This window comes from Nuphar pumila, chromosome 14 (genome assembly GCF_984573655.1).
Source record: "Nuphar pumila chromosome 14, dmNupPumi1.hap1.1, whole genome shotgun sequence".
Classification (NCBI taxonomy): domain Eukaryota; kingdom Viridiplantae; phylum Streptophyta; class Magnoliopsida; order Nymphaeales; family Nymphaeaceae; genus Nuphar; species Nuphar pumila.
This window is the reverse complement of record NC_143262.1, coordinates 9,661,403-9,673,259: the sequence shown is the minus strand read 5'-3', so window position 1 is coordinate 9,673,259 and position 11,857 is coordinate 9,661,403. Positions and strand designations below refer to the sequence as shown.

Sequence of the window (11,857 nt, the reverse complement as noted above, 5' to 3'; positions counted from 1 at the left end):
TTAAATCCATGATAAAATTGAACAAAAACTTGTTCTCCCCTTTTTTTTATGTTATTTCTGGAGGTCGCCCTAGTTCAAAAAAATGGAGACCCCTTTTTTTTTCAAAAATAACAGAAGATTCTTGATGAAGCTTCTAGTTGGTTTCTTTTGCCTGAGACCCTCTGAAAAAAAAATGATGTAGATCATAGATGTGATCTATTTTTTTTTATGCTTTGCAGAAGAGAAGAAAAAAAACACGATCTCTCTTGCTTTGTTACAGAGATCGGGAACACAGACCTCCTTGAGATATTTGCTAACAAGAGTCACCAAAATCTTGTGACTTGCCAGATATGTTAAAAAAATAGCACTAACCTGTGATATATATTTTTTCAATCTTATTGTCCTAGTGATGGTGATTCAAAATCGATCTTGCGCACACTACCGAAGCTGGCTCTGATACCATTGAAGGATCACTATGAAAGATAGAACAACAGATTGAAATCGATTTATGTAAATGGCCTGCTTCAAGGTTTTTTTTTACTCATGCTTCTTCTATATCTGGTGAGTAATCCCTCCTCCTATATATAGAGAAGGGTTGCTAGGACTTTACCTCCCTTTGGGTAGCTATTTACCCCAGTAATTGACATATGTTTTACTTGTAGCTTATCTAGAATGAGGGATTCATTCTGGATAAGGCAATTTCATCCGTCAAGGGAAGAGTGGGCCCTCCTTTATCTTTAACGAGTGAAAGGTCTCCATGAAATATGGCCACTACGGTCGGTCATCCGATGATCATTTGGGGAGTAGGTAGAGGGCTCTGTGTAACAGAGTTCGAGCCAACAAGACAACATAAAGGGAAGATCATATGACACTATGGTCAGTCGTCTGATGATCGTTTGGGGAGTAGGTAGAGGGCATTGTGTAGCAGTGTCTGAGCCAATCAAACAAACAACAGGGAGGAAAGAATTGCCGAAGTAATTGGTGAATATCAATTTATGGTTCAAGAAGTTTGGGCATTTGTATCTTGATTACGAATTTAAATAAGTTGGTTTAGGCCTTCAGGAGATTTTCTTGGTTGGGTTTATCGCTCTGATAGAATGGGCCGAAGCCCACAAGATACAAGGAGAATGAGCGAGAAAGTATGGTTGTATCAGGTATTGCTCACCTTGCAGTACAAGGCTCAGCCTTTGCTATCAAAACATTTCACCAGGTATGCTAAAAAAATTTGTTTGATTTGACGATTAAGTTCTATTTGGTCATGCATTGTTGGTATTCTATTGTTATTATGCAAATGATAGATCTCGATGAACGATAATTACTCGTAGATTGCCTGTTATTCATGTGGTGGTCAAGTCGAATGACCATTTTTTCTTGTTCCAGTATTAATTTGGATGAAATGAACAAAAAAAATTGATCAGATGGTTCTGATCATTCCATAACTACTATACCAAGTTCAGATACTATGTTTTAAATGTCCATTGTTTGACGACGATGTGCTGACAACTTGGACAGTTGTGATTCAACTCATAAAAGTGAATAAAAATGTCTCTGATCTTAAACGCAACGGAGGAGCCATAAAAATAATAGCAACAAGCAACACCAATCTCACGAAAAAATGGCCTAAAAAACCTAAAAATAAAAAATAAATATTATAAATCAAGAGGCAACCTCATACTCAATCGACCGCTGAGTAATCAAACATATACCACCCATCTAAGACGCAATATCCCAAACCATAGAATAAACCTATATGAAAATAAGTTTGACCTAAGAAAAAAACTGCCAACATAAAAAACAAGAAACACTGAAAAAAATAAGAGAAAAGGGATCCTTGTCCCATACTAAAAAAAAATGAGAATGAAACTTTGCTATAGGAAACACCCAAGAAACCCTAATCGTATGAAACCAACAACGAAAGAATGTTCGAGACAAATAAAAGAATTAGAGAGAAATTTGTACAATAAAATTTAAAAAACAATACCCAAATCAAGAACAAAAGGAATAAGAAAGATGGGAAACCTTTTTTCACCTATGGTGGAGCTTTGGATGCAGAAGAAGGAGGAGAAAGACGATGGTGGCGGCAACGGCCTCGCCTCCCCCCGTCTGCTAACCGTTGAGATCTCCCCATCCTCGCCTCTCCCTCCTCTGGTTGCCACTTTACAGGACAGAAAGAAAGAGAGATGCCTCGACGGGCGCAATGCACCCCCATTGATGTTTTTTTTCTTAAATTGTTTGCCCCATCCCTGTTATTTTTGTAAAGGGGGACGTGGAACATAAATAACAGTAAAAACATGTACTTTTTGAGTTTTTTGTCACGCACGCAACGTGCCATCAAACATACAAATAAGGATCTAGTGCAAAAGGATTGGTAATGATATTTCTAAGCGCAATATGTGTGCATTTTGTAATGCCTAGGATTATGTCACAGAATCGCAGTGCATGCCAATTCATTAATTTGCATTTTGATTAATTCAGTATAATATTTTTTCTCTCCAGAAGAACTACAAAAAATGATGATTTCCACACAAGAAGGTCATAAATTAAATCACGAACTCTGATAAACAACTTATAGTGATAAACAACTTACAGGGTAGGCTTCTCAACTTTGGGAATTCTGTTGCTTGGGAGTATAAACCATAGTCACAATTATCAGCATTATTCTAAAAATATTGTGATAATATCATTGTAAATTCATAAAAACAATATCAAAGGCAACATCTCACAATATTTTGAAAATATCATAAATTTATATATATCACAATATAATTGCGATAATATCATGCTATTAGTTACATGTTTTGTTTTATCTAAGCGTTCTATTTTCCTATATATATATATATATATTTTAAATTTTAAGTGTCACATAAAGTTCCGACTCCAAGAGCTTAAACACCTCAGTCCAGAACCTGCCAGTGAAGCGAGGATCGCAATCACTGACTATATCTTTTGGTAGTCCCCAATATTTAACCACACTTAACAAAAAGCTAAGCAATGTGGTATGTAGTGCGCGTAGGCAGAGCAAGGATGAAGATAGCATATTTTGAGAACCTGTCCACCACTATGAAGATAAAACCGAATCCGTCAACGACTGAAAGCACTAAGATGAAGTCCATAGAGATGCTCTACTATGGATGGTTGGGGATCGACAAAGGTTGAAGAAGACCCCAGGTTTCTGATTGCTAGACTTGTCCTGCTGACAGATGAGGCAAGTCCTCGCATATTCCTCAACATCAATTTTTCCCATTTATCTACTAAAATGATGTCATCGCAATAGATTACCTTGCCAAGATATTATCAAGATCCATATTTGTGACTATGACATCAACTTCCGTGGAATTTCAAGTGGGTCTATGCAAGCACACCCTAAAAGATGCATGACGCCTGGCTTCTTCTGTTGCATAAAGAAAAGTTAGCTCATGCCATCATCTATTGTAGATCATGATGAACACTTGTTCGATCAAGGAATGTTTTGGAATTTAGAGGGGTACCCTTCTAGGATGTGTAGGAAAAGCTCTCATTTGACCCATTCCAAACACACACCATTTTTTATCCAAAATCTGGCATTTGTTGCAAATTGGAACAATGTTTTTTTATATGAAACTAAATGGCTTTAGACCTTTCAGAATTACGTCTCCATTTTGGAAATAAGTTTGCCAATGAAAAACAAGGTGAATCAACCATCGTTTACTAATGGACAATTTGAGAAAAGTTATTGAACCATATTGGAGTAGAAAAGCAGCTCTGCTAACTGTGCATGTGTGCTTCTATTTTTGCTCTCGATATATTATTCTAATTTACATTGCAAAGTAAAATGAAAGTTTGGTGTTTGTAGTGCCTCATTGCCTTGTGTTGATTCATAATGAGTTGTCTAGGGATGTTGTATAATGGATATTAGCTTTTTGTTGAACTAGTGCATTCTATGTTCACTATTATTTATCCTCTGTTAGCACATTATTCCACTCTATTATGAGAAACTGGAAAGCCTAGAATAGAAACTATAACAAAGTTTATTCATTTCATGAAATTCTTATTTTAGAAGCCTCAGCTTAAGGGAACATATTGTGTTAGCTATGCACTAGTTTCAGTTTAAAAAACTGCAGCCCTATAACGTATTTAAGTTCTTTATTCTCATTGGCAGGAGAGAAGTTATAGTCACCTCCTTTGTTCTGGCATTGAGGCAGCAAAGGTAAGTTTAGGCTTATAAACATGTGCTTTCACCACCAAACTTCATTTTAGTATGAAAATTATAACTCTTATTTTTGTGTTGATATGTAGGTTGTATGTGCATTTATGCTTTTGGCTAAAGAAGGCAGTCTTGGTAAACTGTGGAATGAATGGACACTGCTTGGTTCACTAACTGCATCAGGCCTACCGGCAACAATTTATGCATTGCAGAACAGTTTGCTACATATCTCATATAAGAACCTCGATTCACTGACTTTTTCAATGCTGAATCAAACAAATTTGTTCTTTACTGCATTGTTTACTTACCTCATCTTAGGGTATGTTTGCTTTAACTCTTGTATTCGTGTTTCCATGTCCACTATTTTTTTCCTCTATTGAGCCACATGTGTGGAGAAATATAAATTAGTGTTAGGGACTTCAAATACATCTATGCAGCAAACTTGTCTTTTGTTTTTTAGTGCATGTCTATTTGTCTTCTTTATTTGTCATGTATTTCTTTCTGTATATTAGCACATTTATGTTTGCCTAAAACTTTTGGATGTTTTATTCTGTTGTAGTAATGATTTGCTACTGTAAAAGCAAAAGGGACCCTTTATTTGTAGAGATCATAATATTTGAATAGTTAGGTTTATCAGGCTGATGGAAGGGCCTCTTGGATTGACCATATTTGCAGATAAGTTGAGAGAATTACCAAAGTATCTCCGACTGTTTCATATTTTGTTGGATGAGATATCCGGGCAGAAACAATTAGTTCAACAAGGTGGAGCTCTTATTTTATTGATCTTTGTTGTCGTTCTGCTTAGTATTGGGGAAGGCTTTGGCAAAGGTTCCAGTTGCAATAATCCAGACCAAGTTTGGCTTGATGGGATTGTTCCTATTCTAGTTGCATCTATTCTTTCTGGTTTGGCTTCTTCTCTGTCAGTGGGCTTCTCAGGTCAGTCTTGTCTTCCCCTCATAACAAGAAATAATTATCTAGTACACCTTTTTGAGGCCTGATCTCTTTTTGCTTATAGGTGAAGAAGCAGACTTCATACTTGATGATTGTCGAGATGTCATTCGATGGCAGTTTCTGCTTGTTGGTCAGCACTTATAAATCTCCAGATGGAGAAGCCATCAGACAAAAGGGATTTTTTCATGGTTGGACTGCATTGACACTCGTAAATACTCCAAAAGTATTCTAAGTTCGTGCTCCATATCTGGTTTTGTGATTTAGCTGTCTCCACTGATCAGTATGCCTCCATGCCTTATTAGGCACTTTGTTCAGGCATGGAGTGCTATTAGTACGCTAATGGTTTCACACTGACCAAAGTCAGGAAAATACTATTAGTGATAGCATTTGAGGAGATCGTAAACACCTTCCTTTTGGATGCTTGGGTTATCTGAAAACTGTCTTTGTTACTAATCACACATAACTTACAAAGCAATTCCAGAGTCTAAAATACAAATGAACTCCATTAACTTGATAATATTATTAAACCTGTTATGAAATGGATTCACAAGAAATTGATTCTGCAACTGCTCTTGCATGTCAATCTCAGAAGTGATTAATTTTCTTTGCTGATGTTCTCATTATATTTTTACTATGCAACTACTTTTGTGAGTCTTTTTTCTCGAAAGTGGTTAATTTCCTTTCTTGATATTCTTATTGGATTGCTTGACATGTCCAATGCCCTTGTCCTAGGCTACATGAATTTGTTGGATAATCAGAAACATCTAGTATTTATCTTTCATTTGTTGGCGTTACCTGAAATAACATACACAAAAAGCATACCTATAAGTGTATTTGTTGACGCCACAAAGTGTGCTTGCGGGTGTTCAGCGTTCTCTTCATTCGGTCGACATCCACGATGAGCCCAGGCCTTAGGTCGACGGTGAGCAGGACCCTATACTACGTAAACCCGAATATGGAATTTGGGTAGGCTATTGCCATGAATCTCTCATCATTTTCGCAGCAGCCAACCCCTTTATATAATATGGAAAGAGGCAGTTACATACGTAACTCCCACTCACTATCTCCCCATTATGTGGTCCACTAATAGTGTCAAACTAGGTCACCCAAATGGGTTGGACCTAGATCCATTTTGTCCAATATTCTCCCACTTGACCCATTGATACCAAAAGTGCACTAAATCAAGGTTTATACCGTTATCTCAATTTAATTCTTCATGTGGGTTCACATGCTATCCTTTATCACAATGATGAATCATATGAGCCATGAAGATGAACACTCCTTTATGAAATGTCATATTCTCATGTACTACACTATAATTCACCTTCAATGCTTTAGCATGTTGAAATTACCTTTATGAATAGGTTGGTTTTTTACCTATTTTTCTATTGGTCATTTAATATTGTTATTATGCTATTCTCTCTAACCCATATGAGAGATTCTTTATGCAAAATCAACAATTTACAAAGCCATAAAGAATAAAATGAGATCACACAATGTATTGTCAAACATAAGAAGAAATCAAAAGGACTCATCCCCTTTACATGTTGGGAATACAATCCCAGTGCTATCCCTTTAGTAAGAGGATCCATAGTCATTTCCTTCGTCCCAATTATATCAATACATACCACATGATTTTCAGTCTTTTCATTAACAATAAATTATTTTAACTCTATGTGTCGACACGAGATTAAGCTCTTGTTGTTATTTGAAAAAGACATGACTGCTTTATTATCATAAAATATCTTTAGTGGTCTCTCAATAGAGTCCACAATATCAAGACCTATAATGAAGTTTCTTATAAAAATGGCTTGAGATAAAACCTTGTATTAAAACAATAATTTTTGTCCCAATGGATTTCAAAAATTCCTTCATTGTCACGCAGTGAGAGATGGCACCTTAAATATTCTCAGCTACTCATGATTGCAAAAGGCAACATGCTAAAAATATTCGAATACTCCCACTTCTCACTGACATCATTTTGAGCGCTCTCACTTCTCATAGACAACATTCAAAACAGTTGCTCTATTCTTCGTATGAGTGGGAGATAAACCACTCTATACGAAATTCATATTGAAAAGGTAAATGTAAGACCCCTTATTATTTACCTTTTTTGAGACAAGCATAGTTGAGTCATTATCGTTCCACTTTGGTGAAAACGACAATACTGTTAGTTGCTCCATCTCTTTAATTCTCAAGGAATTGACTTCAGTTGGTGAAACTAGCAAATCATATAACCAGAGGCAATTCATCATTATACCTTTGAGTACGAACATGCTTCATGGGCTGGAAAACACATCTACTATAATACCTTGTGTAAATTTGGAACACAACGACCTACCTTTGGGTAGAATCGATGTTTCATAAACTCACACACAATCATAATAACGAATCGTAATACAGTCCAAAGAATCCTTAATCAACACGACTCAGATCACTTTGGTGATAACATGAATCAGTCAATCAAGATCTTTTACTGAAAATATATTGGTATTATGAAGCATGCCCATGCACACATATTAATGTTTGTATATTCATGACAACATATACTTTATATCGTAAAAAAAAATACAAGTTCATGCTTTCACTTATATGCATAAACTAATTTTGATGATAAAATGTCATGAATTTAGTCATAATTCATGCTTAATGCTAAAAACCATTATGCATGACTTAACCAATATTAAACACATAAATTAATATGCATAAGGCATGCTTTCTATACAATAAATACTTTATAAAGCATGAAAAATAACTAAAATAAGCTCATATGGGTAAAACCCGAAGTTCTTAAGCAGAAACCAGACTTATAAGACCCTGAACCAGTCTCAAAATACCCTGAACAGGTCTGAAACGACCCTGAACCGGTCATCCAATGGTCTGAATCGATTCTAAACCTTATGAACTGATACCAAATATGAACAAAAGTTCATAAAACCCTATAACCGTATGCCAAAATCTCTGTATCTTAACATATTTATGAAAATAGAGTCTTAGCTTCTCGGAACCGGTGAAAACTCGAAGGAACTGATCAAAAATAGCTTTGACCCGATCTCGTAAATGACCGTACCAGTCCCTGATCCGGTTCAGGTGTAAACAATATCTGGACCATGGATCTAAATAGGATCTCAGTCTTCTGGATTAGATCTAGACCCGAATAGCTGATGGGTGTGAATCATAATATGATCTGAATAGTTTTGGATCTTAACCCGGTTTAACCAGATCAGACCAGACTTGAAACCAAATGGGTCTGATTGCGGTCCAATCGGGTCAGATCTGTGCTGTTTGAATGAGATTCAAACCCGAATACCTTATGGGTCTTGACCATAACCCGATCCAAAACTGAATCCGGATATAACCCGACATATACTAGATTCACGTCATTTGGATTGGATCCAGACCCAAACACCAGATGGGTCTAGATCATACCCTGGTCCAAAATGTTTTGGATCTTGACCCAGTTTAACCGGATCAGACCAGACCCGAAACCAAATGGGTCTAACTCCGATCCATCCGAGTCAGATCCGATCACCGACTCGGACACCAAATGGATTTGGGTCCCTCTAGGGGATCAGATCCTAAGCTTGATCCAAAACGTTGGTTCTGACCCATACCCGGACTCAGTGCTGAATGGGTCCGGATCTACAGGATTCGATCCAGACCCGATGCCTTATGGGTCCAAGTAGACCCGATCCACCCAAAATCTGGGTTTGGACCGGGTATGTCACCGGGTCAAAATACCCGGTCAACACAGAACCCGATCCAGTTATTGGGCGTTAAAACAGAAACCCAAGGGTTTCTGTTTACACAACTTTGAGAAACCGAATTGGTTTCTCTCCTCTGGATATCATGGCGACCCACGTTGCCTTGGAGCAAAAATCGACTATCCACGATCGCCTGCCGATAACCAACGTCACCCCACGATGACTCCCGCAGCCTGAGTTCACCGGCGATGAAGAAAATCCCTTCGACCTTGGCGGTCTAAGGAGGAAAAAGGAGAAGCCTGTCACCCATTCGGCGATGACCCATGTCGCAACACAACGACATACACCACCGGCCGACCAAAAGCAAATGATGACGACCAACGGTAGCCACTTTTGGCATATCGCTCCACGACGATCAACCCAACGGATGAAGTAGCAAAATAGAGTTTTGAAGAATGGGGGTTTTCAACCCTGCTTATCGCACGACGTCGGCGATTGACGAAACACCCCCTGATGCATCACTGTCCGGCGAAGACACTGACAAAACCCCCTTCCAACGAAAGGGTTCCATCAACGACCACTCTATCCAAATATCGGTCAACCAAAATGGCATGGAGGTTCAGATTCCATGTGTCGCCAGATGAATGCCAGCAATCCGGCAACCCCCCACCCCAGCTTTGTCTACGGTGACCTCGGCGTAGGTTGACCACCCTGTAACCCGATGATGCAAGGGATCTCAGGCGACGGCCCATGCGATCGAGGGACTTCGCCAGTGCGGCGACCCAATGGTCGCTCATTCCGGCATATCGCCCCACGGTGATCTCTCGTTTCTCCCGACAATGGCTGACTTCACTGCAACCCCACAACTGAAGGAGTAGAGAAAAAAAGAGGGTTTTAATCTTCGGATTTCATGCATCACCAGATGAATGCCTACAATCCGGCAACACCCCCCCCCCCTCCCCACTGCGATGATGCTCCAGGTGTAAAACTTGGATACCTTATGCCATTGACGACAACAAACCCCCATCATGCCAGATGTCGTTTATTTTGCCTGATGCTCGACGACACAGGTAAATCAGTCAGCGAAAGGGGGGGGGGGGGCTCTGCCCGAAGACGCATCCTGGCGACACCTCTATGGCCGAAAACCCTTTGATCCCCCTGCAGCCTGACGACCACAGGTAACCCTTGATTTTTTTTTAATGGGGGTCGTCGGGGCTGCAACCGTCACCAGCGTACGGTTGCTGAGAAAAACAGTCGCCCTACGACGACTGCCACCATTGTCCGGTGACAAACATTGCCTCACAATGATGGACGGTCACCTCAAGATGGCACTGTCGCCGGTGAATTCTGTTGCCCATGGCAACAGTCTGCCAAGAAACTCTGTCGCCCCACATCGACAGTCACCATTTACTGGCGACCAATGTTGACGAGTTGTCGAGAAACACTGTTGCCCCATGGTGACAGTTTCAGTCTGTTGTAGTTGCCTCACGGCGACATGCTACCGAAAAAACAGTCACCTCACAGTGGCTGTCGTCGTCAATCTGCGACCTATGTCGCCCCATGGCGACCATCGCAGCAAACGCCCGCAGGCCCATAACTCAATGTTAGCGTTATCTGAAACAACATACACAGAAAGCATACCTGCAAGTGTATCTGTTGATGCCACAAAGTGTGCGTGCGGGTGTTCGACGTTCTCCTCATCCGATCGATGCCCACGATGAACCCAGGCCTTAGGTCGACGGTGTGCTGAATGTGAAATTTGGGTAGGCTATTGCCATGAATCTCTCATCATCTTCGTAGCAGCCAACCCCCTTATATAATTAGGAAAGAGGCAGTTAGGTACATACGTAACTTCCACCCACTATCTTCCCATTATGTGGTCCACTAATGATGTCAAACCGGGTCACCCAAATGGGTTGGACCCAAATCCGTTATGTCCAACATCATTCTCTATATATGCATTTCTAGTCAGCCATGATTACTTGCCTTTCTAGTAAGCCATTCAAATTGCTGTTTAGCCATTTGATCGGAGGTTGGAGCCTCCTGCTTCCTTTGAGTTTTCATCATTAGGAGGTTACAAACAGTCAAGCCAGAGAAACATGGAGTAGGAAGGGTAGTTACAGTAATATTACAATTGATGATCAGATCATTTTGATCTAGCTAGAGTCTTGTTATAAACTTAGTGGTACTTTACTGATTTTCATCACCTCAGTTGGCACTTGCCTCTGTTTAAAGCCTTGCGAACTGAATGATCATCATCGGATTGAGGAGTGGCTAAACATTTGCTTTGTGTTCGAGATTCCTGCAGTATATAATGCCATTGGTGGGATCTTGGTGGGGCTAGTTTCTGCCCATGCTGGTGGTGTTCGAAAGGCAAGTAATCCTGCTTTATTTTCATGAAGAGCTGTTTCCTTTAAAATTCACCTTTTCTTCTCTTACCAGTTTATTCCATTGCTGTTTTCTTTTCTGATGGTAGCTACACAGGGCTTTGTCATTGTTTCTGCATTGCTACAGTTTATTTTTTATGGATACCCCCTTCTTTGTATTGTCTAATAGCTTTTCCCCTTGTGGTAATAGGCATATCCGTCTACCAGAACTATCCTTATCATGTTAAGCTCAAGGCATCTTGAATGAACAACTCTTTGTCTTTTCCATTGCACAATGCCATAAAATGGCCTGATTCATCTTGAATACAATCTGTAATAACGCTTTTCCATTATTTGTGGTTGTGGCCTTTGGGTGGGACGCTGCCTAGCAGCAGTGAATGTTTTTATTTGATGCCTGAGAGTCAGAAAATTCCACCAAATTATGTCTTGATGCCACTTAATATAGATGTTCAAGCCTGGATGACTGCCATGATACTGGATGGTCACCCTCACTGACCCTACTCTCAGGGTGCATTTGAATGGTCTGGATCTCCCACGGATCAAAGCATGGGCCCCACGGCTTGATCCATCACCCTCTGAAAGTTCCCAAAAACAACGGATCTCTAGTCGGACGGTGGGGGGTCGGACTAGAGTTCCCCGGATCTCAAAGCTGT

At 39.7% G+C, this 11,857-nt stretch overlaps 1 pseudogene; it reads left to right on the top strand.

The window, feature by feature from the left end:
• The first annotated feature begins 1,106 nt into the window (after positions 1-1,106).
• LOC149816304 (UDP-N-acetylglucosamine transporter ROCK1-like) lies at positions 1,107-11,447 on the top strand (annotated as a pseudogene).
• Positions 11,448-11,857: the final 410 nt, after the last annotated feature.